Consider the following 14,940-nt stretch of genomic DNA (forward strand, 5'->3'; position numbering starts at 1 on the left):
GCTCTCAAACAATATGCTGTACTGCCTAACATGATGTCCCCAGCATACCCTCTAAAAGCACTTAGATATGTATAGGCAAATGTGATAAATGTACTCATCAATCAATATTCAAGTCAACAAAGCTGTGACTCAAGTAAATAATTGTCTGAGTAGACTGTAGATTGTATCACAGAGAACTTCAATTCATCCCACTATCTATCTATCTATCTATCTATCTATCTATCTATCTATCTATCTATCTATCTATCTATCTATTTATTATCTATCTTCTATCTATCTAATATCTATCATTAAACTCTCTATCATCTATCATTGTTCTATCTATCTATCAATCTATCTATCATCTATTGTTACTCATTTTGTTTTTTTCTTTGTTTGTTTTGTTGACACAGAATCTTCCTATGTGGACCAGACTGACCTTGGATTCAGGATTCTTTTGTTTCATTCCTCCTAGAGTTGGGATTCAAGCCATTGAAGCAAGCTCACCTTCTACGCTAAACTCTGTTGTCTCATCTTCTCTCGAAGTACACATTCTAAATGTCATGGTCCAATAGAAGGTTGGCTCAAGTTGCTTTCCCAGGATGCAATTACTGAAATGGAAACTTTCAAGCAAATGGTTTATTGGGTAAATTACTTTAGTGACAAGGGGTAAGCAAAGCAGAACAGAGCACGAGATAAAGTAGAGCAAAGCATCATTTTGCCTGATTTAGGACAAAGACTGGTCTAGTGAACCTCTAACATATGAAGTATCTCAAAATCTACACAGTAAGAAGGAGGAAAATTGGACCTTTGCATCCTGCGCAAGATATTGATTGAGCACAGATACAACTGTACAATCAGTACAAAACAGATACAATCTGGTAAATGTTTAGCAATTTGCAAAGATAAAAAATTAAAAAAAAAAGTTTGTCTTTCTGAGTCTAGGTTACCTCACTCAAGATGATTTTTTTAGATCCATCCATTTGCCTGCAAACATCATGATGTCATTGTTTTTCTCTGCTGAGTAGTATTCCATTGTGTATGTGTACCACATTTTATTTATCCATTCTTCAGTTGAAGGGCCTCTAGGTTGTTTCCAGGTTTTGGCTATTACAAACAATGCTGATGTGAACATAGCTGAGCAAGTGCCTTTGTGGTATGATTGAGCATTCCATGGGTATATGCCCAAGAGTGGTATAGCTGGATCTTGGGGGAGACTGATTCCCAATTTTCTAAGAAAGCGCCATATTGATTTCCAAAGTGGTTGTACAAGCTTGCATTCCCACCAGCAGTGGAGGAGAGTTCCCCTAATTCCACATCCTCTCCAGCATAAGGTGTCTTCGGTGTTTTTGATCTTAGCCATTCTGACAGGTGTAAGGTGGTATCTCAGAGTTGTTATGATTTGCATTTCCCTAATAATTAGGGATGTTGAGCAATTCCTTAAATGTCTTTCAGCCATTTGAGTTTCCTCTGTTGAGACTTCTCTGTTTAGTTCTATAGCCCATTTCTTAACTGGGCTATTGGGCATTTTGATGTCTAATTTCTTGAGTTCCTTATATATTCTGGATATCAGTCCTCTGTCAGATGCAGGATTGGTGAAGACCTTTTCCCATTCTGTTGGCTGATGCTTTGCCTTGTTGACCATATCCTTTTCTCTACAAAAGCTTCTCAGTTTCAAGAGGTCCCATTGAATGATTTTTTTCTCCCAGTGTCTGAGCTACTGGTGTTATATTTAGGTAGTGATCTCCTATGCCAATGCATTCAAGACTACTTCCTACTTTCTCTTCTAGCAGGTTCCGAGTATCTGGATTTATATTGAGGTCTTTGATCCACTTGGACCTAAGTTTTGTGCATGGTGATAGATATGGATCTATTTGCATCCTTCTATACCTTGATATCCAGTTATGCCAGGACCATTTGTTGAAGATGCTTTCTTTTTTCCATTGTACACTTTTGGCTTCTTTGTCAAAAATTATATTTTCATAAATGTGCAGATTAATGTCAGGGTCTTCAATTTGATTTTATTGGTCCACATGTCGGATTTTATGCCAGTACCAAGCTGTTTTTATTACTGTAGCTCTATAGTAGAGCTTGAAGTCAGGGTTTGTGATGCCTCCAGAGGTTATTTTATTGTACAGGATTCTTTTGGCTATCCTGGGTTTTTTGTTTTTCCATATGAAGTTGAGTATTATTCTTTCCTGGTCTGTGAAGAATTGTATTGGTATTTTGGTGGTGATTGCATTGAATCTATAGATTGCTTTTGGTAAAATTGCCATTTTTACTATGTTATTCCTGCCTATCCATGAGCATGGAGATCTTTCCATTTTCTGAAATCTTCTTACTCACTCATAGGAGGATACTAGATGTGGAACAAGGATGACTGGACTGCTATTCACATCACCTGGGAGGCTACGTGGAAAACAAGACCCCAAGAAAGACACGGGGATCGCCCAATGATGGAAAAATAGATGAGATCTACATGAACAGCCTGGACATGAGTAGGGGTAATGTAGGACGAGGGTTGATGGAAAGAGAGCTTGGGGGAGTGGGAGATCCCAGCTGGATCAAGAGCAGAGAGGGAGAACAAGGAATAGGAGACCATGGTAAATGAAGACCACATGAGAACAGGAAGAAGCAAAGTGCTATAGAGGACCACAGAAATCCACAAAGATATCCCCACAACAGACTGCTGACAGTGGTTGAGAGACAGCCCGAACTGACCTACTCTGGTGATAGGATGGCCAAACACTCTAATTGTCGTGCTAGAAACCCCATCCAATGACTGAGGGAACTGGATGCAGAGATCCATGGCTAGGCCCCGGGTGGAGCTCCAGGAGTCCAGTTAGTGAGAAAGAGGAGGTTTTATATGAACAAGAATTGTTGAGACCAAGGTTGGATAAAGCACAGGGACAAAGAGCCAAACAAATGGAAACACATGAATCATGAACCAAAGGCTGAGGGACCCCCAACTGGATCAGGCCCTCTGAATAGGTGAGACAGTTGATTGGCTTGATCTCTTTGGGAGGCATCCAGGCAGTGGGACTGGGTCCTGTGCTCAGTGCATGAGTTGGCTGTTTGAAACCTGGTGCTTATGCAGGGATGCTTGTCTCACTCAGCCTGGGAGGAGGAGACTGGACCTGCTTGGACTGAGTCTACCAGGTTGATCTCAATCCTTTACCCTGGAGGAGGTGGGAATGGGGGGGTGGGCTTGGGAGAACGAGAGGGGGCCAGGAGTGGGGAGAACAAGGAAATCTGTGGCTGATATGTAGAAATAAATTATATTGTAAAATATAATTAAATTAAATTTAAAAAAGTAAAAAACAAAACAAACCCCTCTTATTTGCAGATCATACTAATTTCTATGTTTCAAATGTTCCTTGTCACAAGTCCTAACATCATAAATGTTCAGAAAGTTGGGTATGGTAATTGGCTCACACAAGTCTGCCTACTCCTGGGGATAACCTCCTAGACATTCCTGAGAGAGAACCTCTTTGAAATTGATTCCAGCTGTCTTTTGCCACTACTACTAGAGGGAGGAAACAATCCATTATCCCAGGGAAGGGGTTGAGGGAGGTCATAACACGTCTTTTCACGGGCATTAAAAGTTTTATGACATTATGAACATATATATGAATGGTCCACTTGCATAAGGATGCTTTTGTATCTTCTATGAAGATCACTTTATGTCCTTTAGTATATTTCAGTTTGAGATGATATTTCAACTGGATAATGTGTTTTATAATACTTGCAAAAGTAAACACATTTCCTTTTTATCTAGATTATCAATATGACTAGTATTTTATGTAAAAGAAAGATAGAAACACCTCTGACAGCACACACACACACGGACACGGACATGGACACGGACACGAACACGGACAAATAGAGTAGAACTAGTGATTGATATTTGTACCATCCATACTGAAATGAGGTATATTTCTACTCACCTGTATATCCTTAGGTTCTACTTAAAAATATGAAGTCAAATAATGCAGGCATTATTCTAGCACTTGGACGACCTAACAAGCAGTTGGGACAATTCTGATACACTCTAAAGTTCAAGAACCTTTGTACTGGCTTATCTTTTTTTATTGTATGCATTCATTCATTGGAAGTCTTGTGCCTTCTGTCAAACAGCTTTGTCTGTCTGAATTGTGATTTTGTGTGACACAAATAAACTACTTACAGCAAGCTCTAGAAATATCAGTTATGAAATTTACTGAAGAGATGTACTTTTTGTCAATCACAGTAACTCTTACATGATTATGTGTACTTCCTGTAGGAGTTTTACTTAAGATAATGGTTATAAAAGCTAAGTGGCAAGGAGATCTGCTTCTCTAAGAGAAATGATGTTATAACACAAATGGAAAATAGGTTTTTTTCTGTCTGTGCTTTAGTGAGAATCTTGTAAATGACTTTTATATATTTTCAATAACAGAAAATCTCTATGGTCAGATCATGTGATTTTTCTTTACATGCTCATACCTTGGGATTATGACAACAATAAATATACGAATAGCTATAGTTTACTAAACATATTAAAATGAATTTAAACACAGGTATTGTGCATATTAAATCCAGTAGCTCAATTCTCAGTCATTCTAAAAGGTTAGAGGTGTGCTTCCCATTCTATAAATGAGGACATGAAGTTACAAAAAACTATAAAACTTGCTCAGAATCTGAAAATGGCTAGAAACATGTAAAATATTTGACCAAGGAATTAGAACCCTGGAGAGAGCCTTTGTTGAGCCCTTCCTCCAAAAATTTGTGACATCAAATAAATTATGATTATTTCTGTGAACTCTAGTAAATACTTTTGTTGAAAAAGATGTGGTCAAGGAGAAATACAAGAAGAAAATTATACATTAAATAACTAAATGAATCAATAAATGAGTTTTAATATCAAAGTGGTACATTTACTTGAATATTTTTTAAATGACACAAAGAACAGCAAGAGTTATTTTCCAGTTTTTCCTTTAAAGATTTTATGTTTTTCATGAAGAATCTCAATTTCAAGTCAGTCAATGATTACTCCTCTTATTTCTTTTTCAGAGAATGGTTCATAATGATCAATCATAGCTTTAAGTCATCAGTCAATCAATATTTGCTATATTAGTTATATTGCTGAGTCTTAAGAAAAAATATCCTTTGTGTTTCATATACTTACAAACTGAATTAAAACTTCTGTAGAATTTTAAGCATTACATTCTCTTGAAATTAATGCTTCAGAATTTCTTACAATTATATCTTTGATGTTTAGCTAGGTTTCCAAGAATGTGTGTAAGTCAGATGGAGATCTGAGAATTAAATATTGGCTTCTATAGGTCCAAAGATCATGATTTTTATAGTTTATCCTATCTGCCAGATACATCAAACAATTTCAAAAATTGTTAAAGAAATTGAGGAGTCAAGATTTTTCACTTTTAAAAATATCTAGCTCAACAATATAATAATTTGAAAAAAAGTAACAAAGTATTAGAATTCTATGAATATCCTTGTGAAAATATTAACGGGAAGCTTTGGGTAACTAAAATTATCAAAAGTGTACAATCATTTTATTCAATCAAATAGGATAAGAGTCTAAATTTTTCTCATTAATAGCTTTAATTTATCCATCATAGTCTTTTTTTTCCATCATAGTCTTAATTTGACTAAGCCTAGAGTACATATAGGATAAAAAGATGAGAAAAATATAATTTATCAAAGTGTCAATTGTTGGAATATGAGAATTAGCACAAACTTCATTTATTTATTTGAAATTTTGATTATTATAATTTCAAATGAATTATTAATTAATTAATTAACTTTATATCTTAGTCACAGACTCTCCTCCATCTTCTCCTCCCAGTCCCTCCCTTCCACCTCCCCTCTTTCCTCACTCCCCCTAATCTAGTAATTCTCCATTCCTGTTCAGGAAGTGGCATACCGCCCATGGATATCATCAACACATGGCATATCAAGTTGCAGTAAGACTAAGCACCTCCCCATTATTAAGGCTGGACGAGGCAACCCAGTATGAAGGATAGGGACCCCAAAAGGCAATAAAAGAGTCAGAGACTGCCCCTGCACCCACTGGTAAGAGTCTCACAAGAGGACCAAGCGACACGACCATCACATATACTCAGAGTGCCTAGGTTAGTCCCATACAGACTCCCTGGTTGTTGGTTCAGTTTCTCTGAGCCCCTATAAGCCCAGATTAGTTGATTCTGTGGGTTTTCTTATGGTGTCCTTGATATCTCTGGCTCCTACAATACTTTCTCCTTCTCTTATGCAGGATTCCCCAAATTCCTCCTAATGTTTGGCTGTGGGTCTTTATCTATTTCCAGCAGCTGCTGCATGAAGACTCTCTAATGATAATTGGGGAAGGCACCAATCTATAAGTACAGTACAATGTTGTTAGATATCATTTACATTGACAGGTTTTTTTTTTCCCTCCAATCATGTTTAGTTCTGTCTTAGGTCTCTGGGTCATCCATCTTGTGGGACCTAGTGCTCAGAGGCTGTGTCAGAGGTTGGCTTATTCTCCTGGCATGTGTTTAAGCTAGACCAGTCATTTGTTGTTCACTCCTTCAGTCTTTCAGCCATCCTTACCCAAGCACATCCCATAGGCAAGACAGACTGCAGGCAGAAGGTTATGTATCTTAGTTGTTGTCCCAGTACTTATAGTTGAAGTCTTGCTTGATCATAGGAGATGGCAGTTCAAGCTACAGATCTGCCATTGCTAGGAGTCTTAGCTGAGGTCATCCTTATAGATCCCTGGGAGTTTCCCTTGTACTGGGTTTCTAGATGACTCCCCAAATCCCCTCCCTTTCCACTAGTCTCTTTCAGTCCCCCCCACGTGATCATTCATGTTCTCATCTCCACCCACCCACCAGTCCACTCATGAAATCTCTTCTATTTCACCTTCCTAGGGTGATCTGAGTGTCTCCCTTGAACCCTTCTTGCTATCTAGTTTCTCAGGGTCTGTTGTTGTAGCATCGTTATCCTTTATTTTATAGGTAATATCCACTTATGAGTGAGTACATACTATGTTTGTCTTTCTGGGTCTGGGTTACTTCACTCAGGATGACAGTTTTTTTTTTTTTTTAAGTTCCATTCATTTGCCTGCAAATTTTCATGATGTCACTGTTTTTAGCAGTTGAATCATACTCCATTGTGTAAATGTACTACATTTTCTTTATCCATTCCTTAGTTAAGGGACATCTAAGTTGTTTCCAGGTTCTGGACATTTCAAATAAGGTTGCTATAAACATAGCTGAGCAAGTGTGCTTATGGTATGATTGAGTATCCTTTAGATATATGTCTGCCAGTGATATAATTGGGTCTTATGGTAAATTGATTTCCAGTCTTCTGAGAAGCCACCATATTGATTTCCAAAGTGGTTGTACAAGTTTGTACTTCCATCAGTAGTGGAGGAGTGTTCTCCTTGTTCCATATCCTCTCCAGCATGAACTGTCACGTGTGTTTTTGATCTAAGCCAATCAGGCAGGTGTAAAATGAAAGCTCAGGGTCCTTTTGATTTGGATTTCCCTGATGGCTAAGGATGTTCAACATTTCTTTAAGTGTTGGCAATTTGAGACCCTGGAAGAACAATACCCTACTTCACACGGAAAACAAAATAGCATGATATCTAATATAATCCTGTACAATAAAAGAACTTCCAGAGGTATCACCCACCTTGATCATATTATTTTTGAAAAAAATATTCAGAAAATGTCCATTGATTTAGATAGAATAATATCACTGGAATTTTCACAGAAATATATATATATATATATATATATATATATATATATATATATATATTAATAGAACGAATGCTAAACATGTGTGCTTTGTGTGAGAGTAGAACATGGAAAAAATCCTGAGAATAAGTATATATTTTTATTAGGGGCCATATCATTGACTACTTTCATTCATTCTAGTGTGGAGTGAGATTATACAATATAAATTAAATTTACTAGGTTTTCAGACTAGTGGTACCATCTTTGGAATGGAGAAACCTGAAATTCTAATTTTCAGATGAGAAAAGTAATTAATAAAATATATCCAACCAGCATAATACACATCAATCTTTATTATGTCCTTTTCAATGTAGGTGGAACCATTTTGCTTCTGAACAATAGTAAATGGCCATAGCCAAAGTGATTTTCAAAGTGCAACTAAATGCAAATTGGTTAATTTAGAAATAACCAAATGTCCTATTGACTCTGTCCTTTTCCTTACAGAAGCTTCTCAGTTCATGAGTTCCTATTTGTTAATTGTTGATTTTAGTACCTGTGCTATAGTGTTCTGTTCAGGAAGTTGTCTTTTTTCCCAGTGCATTCAAGGCTATACCCCACTTTCTCTTCTACCAGTTTAAATGCATGTGGATTTATGTTGATGTCTTTGATCCACTTGGATTTGAGATTTGTAAAGGGTAAAAAATATGAATCTATTTGAATTCTTCTACATGGAGAGGTCCAGTTAGACCACCACCATTTGTTGAAGATATTTTCCTTTTCATGGTCTATTCCTGACTTTATTAAAAATCTCATGACCATATGTGTGTGAATTTATGTCTCGTCTTTGATTCAATTGCATTGATCAACTTGTCTGTTTTTATGTCAGTGCCATGGAATATTTATTATTATGGTTCTGTAGTACAGCTTGAAATCAGGCATTATGATACCTCCAGAAGTTCTATTATTGTTCAGGATTGTTTTAGCTACCCTGTTTTTGTTGTTGTTGTTTTACAAGTGAAGTTGAGTTTTGTCCTTTCAAGATTTATAAAGACTTTTGTTGGAATTTTGATGGAGATTGCCTGAATGTGTCTGCATTACATATTCTGCCTAAATGTGATGGTTGTTGTCTTAGTGTTTTAGGTGGACTCCTGAAGTGGGGGTGTCTCTGATTTTTTTTGCCTGCTCTCCAGACCCTTTTCCTCACAGTGGGTTGCCTCACCTAATCTTGACATATGGTTTTGTGCCTGGTCTTACTGTATCTTGTTGTGCCTTGTTGGACTGATGGCCTAGGTAAGACTGCTTTTTTCTCAGGGAAGACAGGGTATGAGCAGGAGTGGATCTGGGGGAGAAGGGATATGTGGGAGGGAGTGGGAGGAGTGGAGGGAGGAGAAGTTATGGTCAGGATGTATTGTATGAGAGCAAAATAAATAAAACCAATAAAAACCCATTGTCAGATGAGAATAGGTAGGCCAGATTTCATAAAATAAAATCATAGAGAGATTTGTGAATTATGGAAGGCATATGGCAAGATCATATGACAGAGAACTACCTGTTTCCTCCAGGAAGTAAGAATAGACTTCTACTGACCACAGGACTCTTGCAGTTTTATAGGAGTGAGGAAGGGTGGTGATGTTATCAACACCTTTCAAATAAGTTTGGAAGTTCCTAGGAGACAAGAAAGGAAAGTGGCTCACTGGATCTTTTGATTGCAATCTGCAGATACCTTCATTGGTGGATGTTAGAGCTACAGTCAGATTCAGGAAGCATGAAAACTACAAGAATATAAATGTTATTTTAAGCAGCCAAATATTCAGTAGTTTATTAAGAAGTAATAAAAAGGCATTTTGATACACTTATCATGTTGTTGTCCTGGGTCATGGGGATCCTTTAACTTTGGTTCTGCAGCATCATCCCCTTCACATGCTCCAGCAGATCATAGATGGGGCGGATAATGGGATGGGCCAACTCACAGCCCAATACTGAAGATGTATCAAAATCCAGAGACCAGACCAATGACTCAATGTGATAAACACTTGAAAGTTACTAAAGGACTAAATGATTGTGTGATTTACCATGTCTCAGTACAGCTTCCACAATGAGATTTTCTTTTCTTATCTTTTTTTCTCTTTTCTTTTAAATTTTATCTTGTTTTATCCTGGAGGGAATAGGGGTTGCAAGTGTAGAGAGTGGATGGCAGGGGAGATGAGTAGGATGGAGATGCATGGTGTTAAATCCACAGAGAATCAATAGAAAATCAAATTTGAAGAAAAAAAATATTTATCACTTGCTTCTGAAGAGAAAAATAACCAATGCCTTCTTATCAAAGCTTGACCTCTTGGTCATCACTGATTCTTTACATTTTGTTTTGAGATCCTTTTAACATACTCTTTACCTTTACTATACTGACCATGGTATGGTTTGCATTTCCTATTCTTTTACAGCTCATAATTGCATGCCACTACCACCACCAGCAGCCTTTCTAGGAATGCTATTTCCTTTCATGCCAAGTCTTCATGATTCTGCTTTAGTAGATATCCTTTGCCCATAGTAGAACTGACTTAATTTGAAAGTTTTACTATGTCTCTCAACCCAATAATTAGTTGTTACAGTTGGCTAAAAACTGCTTTACATTTAATGCAAAGAAGAAAACAAAACAAAACACAACAAACAAAATATTTGTTTTTTTCAATCATGATACCTTTTTGACCATGTTGATTGGAAGTAGTACAGGCTTAAATTTGCATTATTTCTCAATATTCTCTAATTAAAGATTTATACAGCACAATTTAAAGGGAAGGAGACTTTTTTGTTTCTTTAGGAATTTCACAGATAAGTTGGGAAGTCTTTGGCATTATCTTTTTCAAACTGGTAAATAAGTTAATATAGAATGAAAATGGAGAGAAATGTTATGTAGAGACATATTCCTCATCATTGGGGCATCTTTATAATTAATGTCTAAAGCTACTAACAAAATCACTCAACTTGAGTTTTAACTATGTTATGTCATTGGACATCAGTGACCCTGAACCACTAACATTCAGGCAATACTTAAGTACTTATTTAGCAAGAGTTATTTGAAAGGCAAAAGAGCAGACATTTTAATGTTCATTCATAAAACCAGAAGTTGTGCACAATGCTTTGAGGAGTTACAAAAAAATTAATATTTTTTTAAAAAATTTAACAGCAATTAAAATATTGTGAAAGAAAAATTAAAGTAGAAATACAGACTATATTTGATAAGAAGATGATATTCATTTAAAATTACAATAACAGTATGTGAAGGTATGAAACAGTGGGAAGTCATCTTTCACACATGTTGGTGATGGGATGCCTTTACAGAATGTGGTCAAATAAACCGTGAAGAACAGTGTATGTTGATAATGACAATTTCTCTGATGAAAAAGGACATTTTATCAGGAAAGTGACAGCAGAATAAAAACAGGAAGTTATTTTGTAACCACACAAGGCTTACTCCTACACATCAGGGATTAAAGTGAAGGAAATCAAGTATATATAATCACTTGAAAAGTGAAGTTTGGCTTTTAAGATGCTTTAAGGCATGACTTGTTAAAGTTTAATGTCTATTGTAATAAGTTATAGCTCTTAAACATAAAAATGCCCAGTCCTTTGTGTCAATGTTCATTAATATTCATTAAGTCTGGGGTAAAGCCTATGAATATACATTGTTCCTATGTACTCAAAGAAGAGCGACCACTACTGGCCCATTGTGGTTTAAACAAAGAAAATGTGAAGTGAGTAAAAGTATAGTTTATAATTACCCCTGACAATAGCCAAATGTGTGCTGTTTCCTCTAATCTAAGTTACATGTAAATTTGTTTAAAATTCTTTCAAAACCAGCATCTGAGAATAAACTTGAGACCAACTGACTTGAAGGCAGAAATAGCAGTGATGAAGTATATAGAAAAAGGTGAAGGGAAAGCATTCTCAATTGTGCTGTGAGCAGATGAATCCATGGAAATTTCTGAATTTTTCATTTTAGTAAAACAGCTAATAGATGTTGGGTAGAATGTATATGTGGTGATAACTTGCAGAGAACTTTGAACTCCAGGAACTATATAAGGGGTGATGTAGAATTTAATTCATGTGTCTGTCAATTCATGAGCTTGCCTGCCATATTCATATAAAATTATATTTATATATGTATATATATAAATTTTCAGTTGTCACTTATACGTTAACAAAGGAAGAAAAACTAACACAAAAAGAGTTGGGTGCATTTTACATATAAATGAAACAAGCTAGAAATATATATACCAAAGATCAGATTTAAAAGGTACTATAATAGAAATGAAAATTTGAACCACCCTTGCATTCATAGGATGAAGCCTACTTGATCATAGTGGATAATTGTTTTGATGTATTCTTGGAGTCTGTTTGCCAATATTTTATTGAGTATTTTTGCATCAATGGTCATGAGGGAGATTGGTCTGTAATTCTTTCTTTGTTTGGCTTGGGAATCAGGGTAATTGTAGCTTCATAGAAGGAGTTGGGTAACGTTCCTTCTGTGTCTATTGTGTGGAACAATTTGAAGAGTATTGATAATATCTCTTCTTTGAAGATCTGGTAGAATTCTGCATTGAAACCATGTGAGCCTGGGCTTTTTTTGGTTGGGAGATTTTTAATCACTGTTTCTATTTCCTTAGGGGTTATTGGTCTATTTAAATAGTTTATCTGGTCTTGATTTAACTTAGGTATGTGGTACCTATCCAGAAAATTATCCATTTCTTTTAGGTTTTCCAGTTTTGTGGAATACAGGTTTTTGAAGTATGACCTGATTATTCTCTGGATTCCTCAATGTTAGTTAATTCTCCCTTTTCATTTCTGATTTTGCTAATTTGGATGCTCTCTCTCTGCCTCTTGGTTAGTTTGGATAAGGTCTTGGGGGTAATGAGGGGTGATGGAGGCCAAGGGTCAGGGGAGGGAGCACTTAGGGGAGCAGTAGGTCCCAGCTAGGTCAGGAGCAGAGTGGGAAAACAAGGAAAGAGATACCATGATAAATGAAGAGCCCATGGGAATAGGAAGAGGCAGAGTGCTGGAGAGGTCCTTAGAAATCCACAAAGATACCTCCACTGTGGACTACTGGCAGTGGTCAAGGGAGTGCCTGGGCTGACCTTCTCTGGTGATCGGATGGCCTAGTACCCTAACTGTCATGATGGAACTCTCATCCAGTGACTGATGGAAGCAGATGCAGGGAACCGCAGCCAGGCCCTGGATGGATCTCCAGAAGATCAATTGGCAAGAGAGAGGAGGGATTGTATGGGCAAGAGATATTGAGACCATGATTGGAAAAAGCACAGCGACAAATAGCCAAAGTAGTGGAAACACATGAACTGTGGACCAATAGCTGAGGAGCCCCCATGGAACTGGACCAGACCCTCTGGATAAGTGAGACAGTTGATCAGCTTGAACTGTTTAGGAGGCCCCCAGGCAGTGGGAACGGGACCTGTCCTTGGTGCATAAGCTGGCTCTTTGGAGACACTTTGCTCAGCCTTGGTGTAGGGAGGAGGGGACTGGACCTACCTCAGCTGAATCTACCAGGCTGGGCTGGCTCCCCAGGAGAGAACTTTCCCTGAGGGAGGGGAGTGGGGAGTGAGTTGGGGGAGAGAGCTGGGCGGTGGGAGAGGGGAGGACAGGGGATTCCGTGGCTGATATGTAAAATTAAATTAATGATAAAATAAAAAAGAAATGAAAATTTGTGGAACTTTGCATAGAAGTAGTAGACAATGAAGTAGGAGTTAACAAAATCTATTAAAAGTAGTGAGAAAATCCTGGAAATCAATCATAAATCATCAATGTTGGTAAATGAACATTAATAAACAATCTATAATATGTTGATGGAATTCTCCTGTCCCAACCACATGCTCCCAAATAACCAACACAGAAGCTTGATACTATTTATAAATGCCTAGCCAATAGCTCAGGCTTGTTACTAGCTAACTCTTACAATTAAATTAACCCATATTTCTTATCTATGCTTTGCCACATTGCTCATGGCTTGTTACCTCATTTTCTATAAAGTCCTGCTTCTTCAGCAGCTGGCTGGCATCTCTCCTGACTCTGTTCTTCTTCATCTTAGTATCCTCAGTTTGATTATCACATAACTTTATACTGGCTTGCTATAGACCTATCCACTTCTTTATTAACCAATGAGAGGAATACCTATTCACAGTGTATAGAAGGATTATTCCACAGCATTTCTCAATTTTTATGTAATTAAAAAGGAAGGATTTAAACTCAACATAGTAAAATTATATATAACAAAATAGTTATTAAGTAAGAATTACAGTTAAAATATCCAGTCTATTTGTATTTGGCAAATTTAGAAAAAAAATATTCAATTATCTATCTTATGTTGGTGAGTCTAAAGTTTTCTATTTAAGTTCTTCTTTATCATAACTACAGAAAACTTTTAAGTTTAACTACCTAGTCTTCAACTCAGTCAAAGGTCCCAGAGAGATAAAATATTTCCTAATGACAGGGACATCAGGCTGTCTGAATATTCACCCAAAGTCCTTTTGTAAAGTTGGGGCATCCAACTCTGGCCGACAGGCCTAGCATATCTCACAGTATTTCCTGCAAAGCAGGGAACTTTGAAGGACTGTCTTACCTTGTCTTGACAAACTTTGGCAGTCACCTTTTTTTTGTGTCTTGTTAGTCAAGTTTTGACAGTATATTGTCAGCAATTGAGGCAAGGGCAGTTTCTATGCCCACATGGCTAGCTTCTGTCATAAAGAACACAATTTCTTCAAAGCCCATCATCTTCTTTGAAGTAGATTGGTGCTTCCAGGAGCAAATCTATCTCAAATATGACTATAAACTTGACTATTATAGATGACTATAAACTTGACTATTATAGATGACTATTAATCTGTATTTCTTAATTATATATTACATGTTTAAATGAGCTACATAAACATAATACTTTAAACAAAGTAGAAATATACAAACAGTATAACAAAATTAACTTTAGATTTGTATCAATAAACAAAAATCCATACCAATGTAAAATACTTAATATTAAGAGTTGTTTTTTGATTAAAGTAGACTCAGTAATCTACACTATTATCCTATCATTTCTATAACCCCCTTTTCTTTTAAGAATCATGTCATGGTCCTTGAATATAATCTACCTTGTTTAGTTTTTTTTTCCTGACCATTACCAATAACAACTTATAATCAACCCCTCTAAAATGATAATAATTATCCATAACCCAAT

This window comes from Peromyscus maniculatus, chromosome 5, assembly GCF_049852395.1.
Source record: "Peromyscus maniculatus bairdii isolate BWxNUB_F1_BW_parent chromosome 5, HU_Pman_BW_mat_3.1, whole genome shotgun sequence".
Lineage (NCBI taxonomy): Eukaryota > Metazoa > Chordata > Mammalia > Rodentia > Cricetidae > Peromyscus > Peromyscus maniculatus.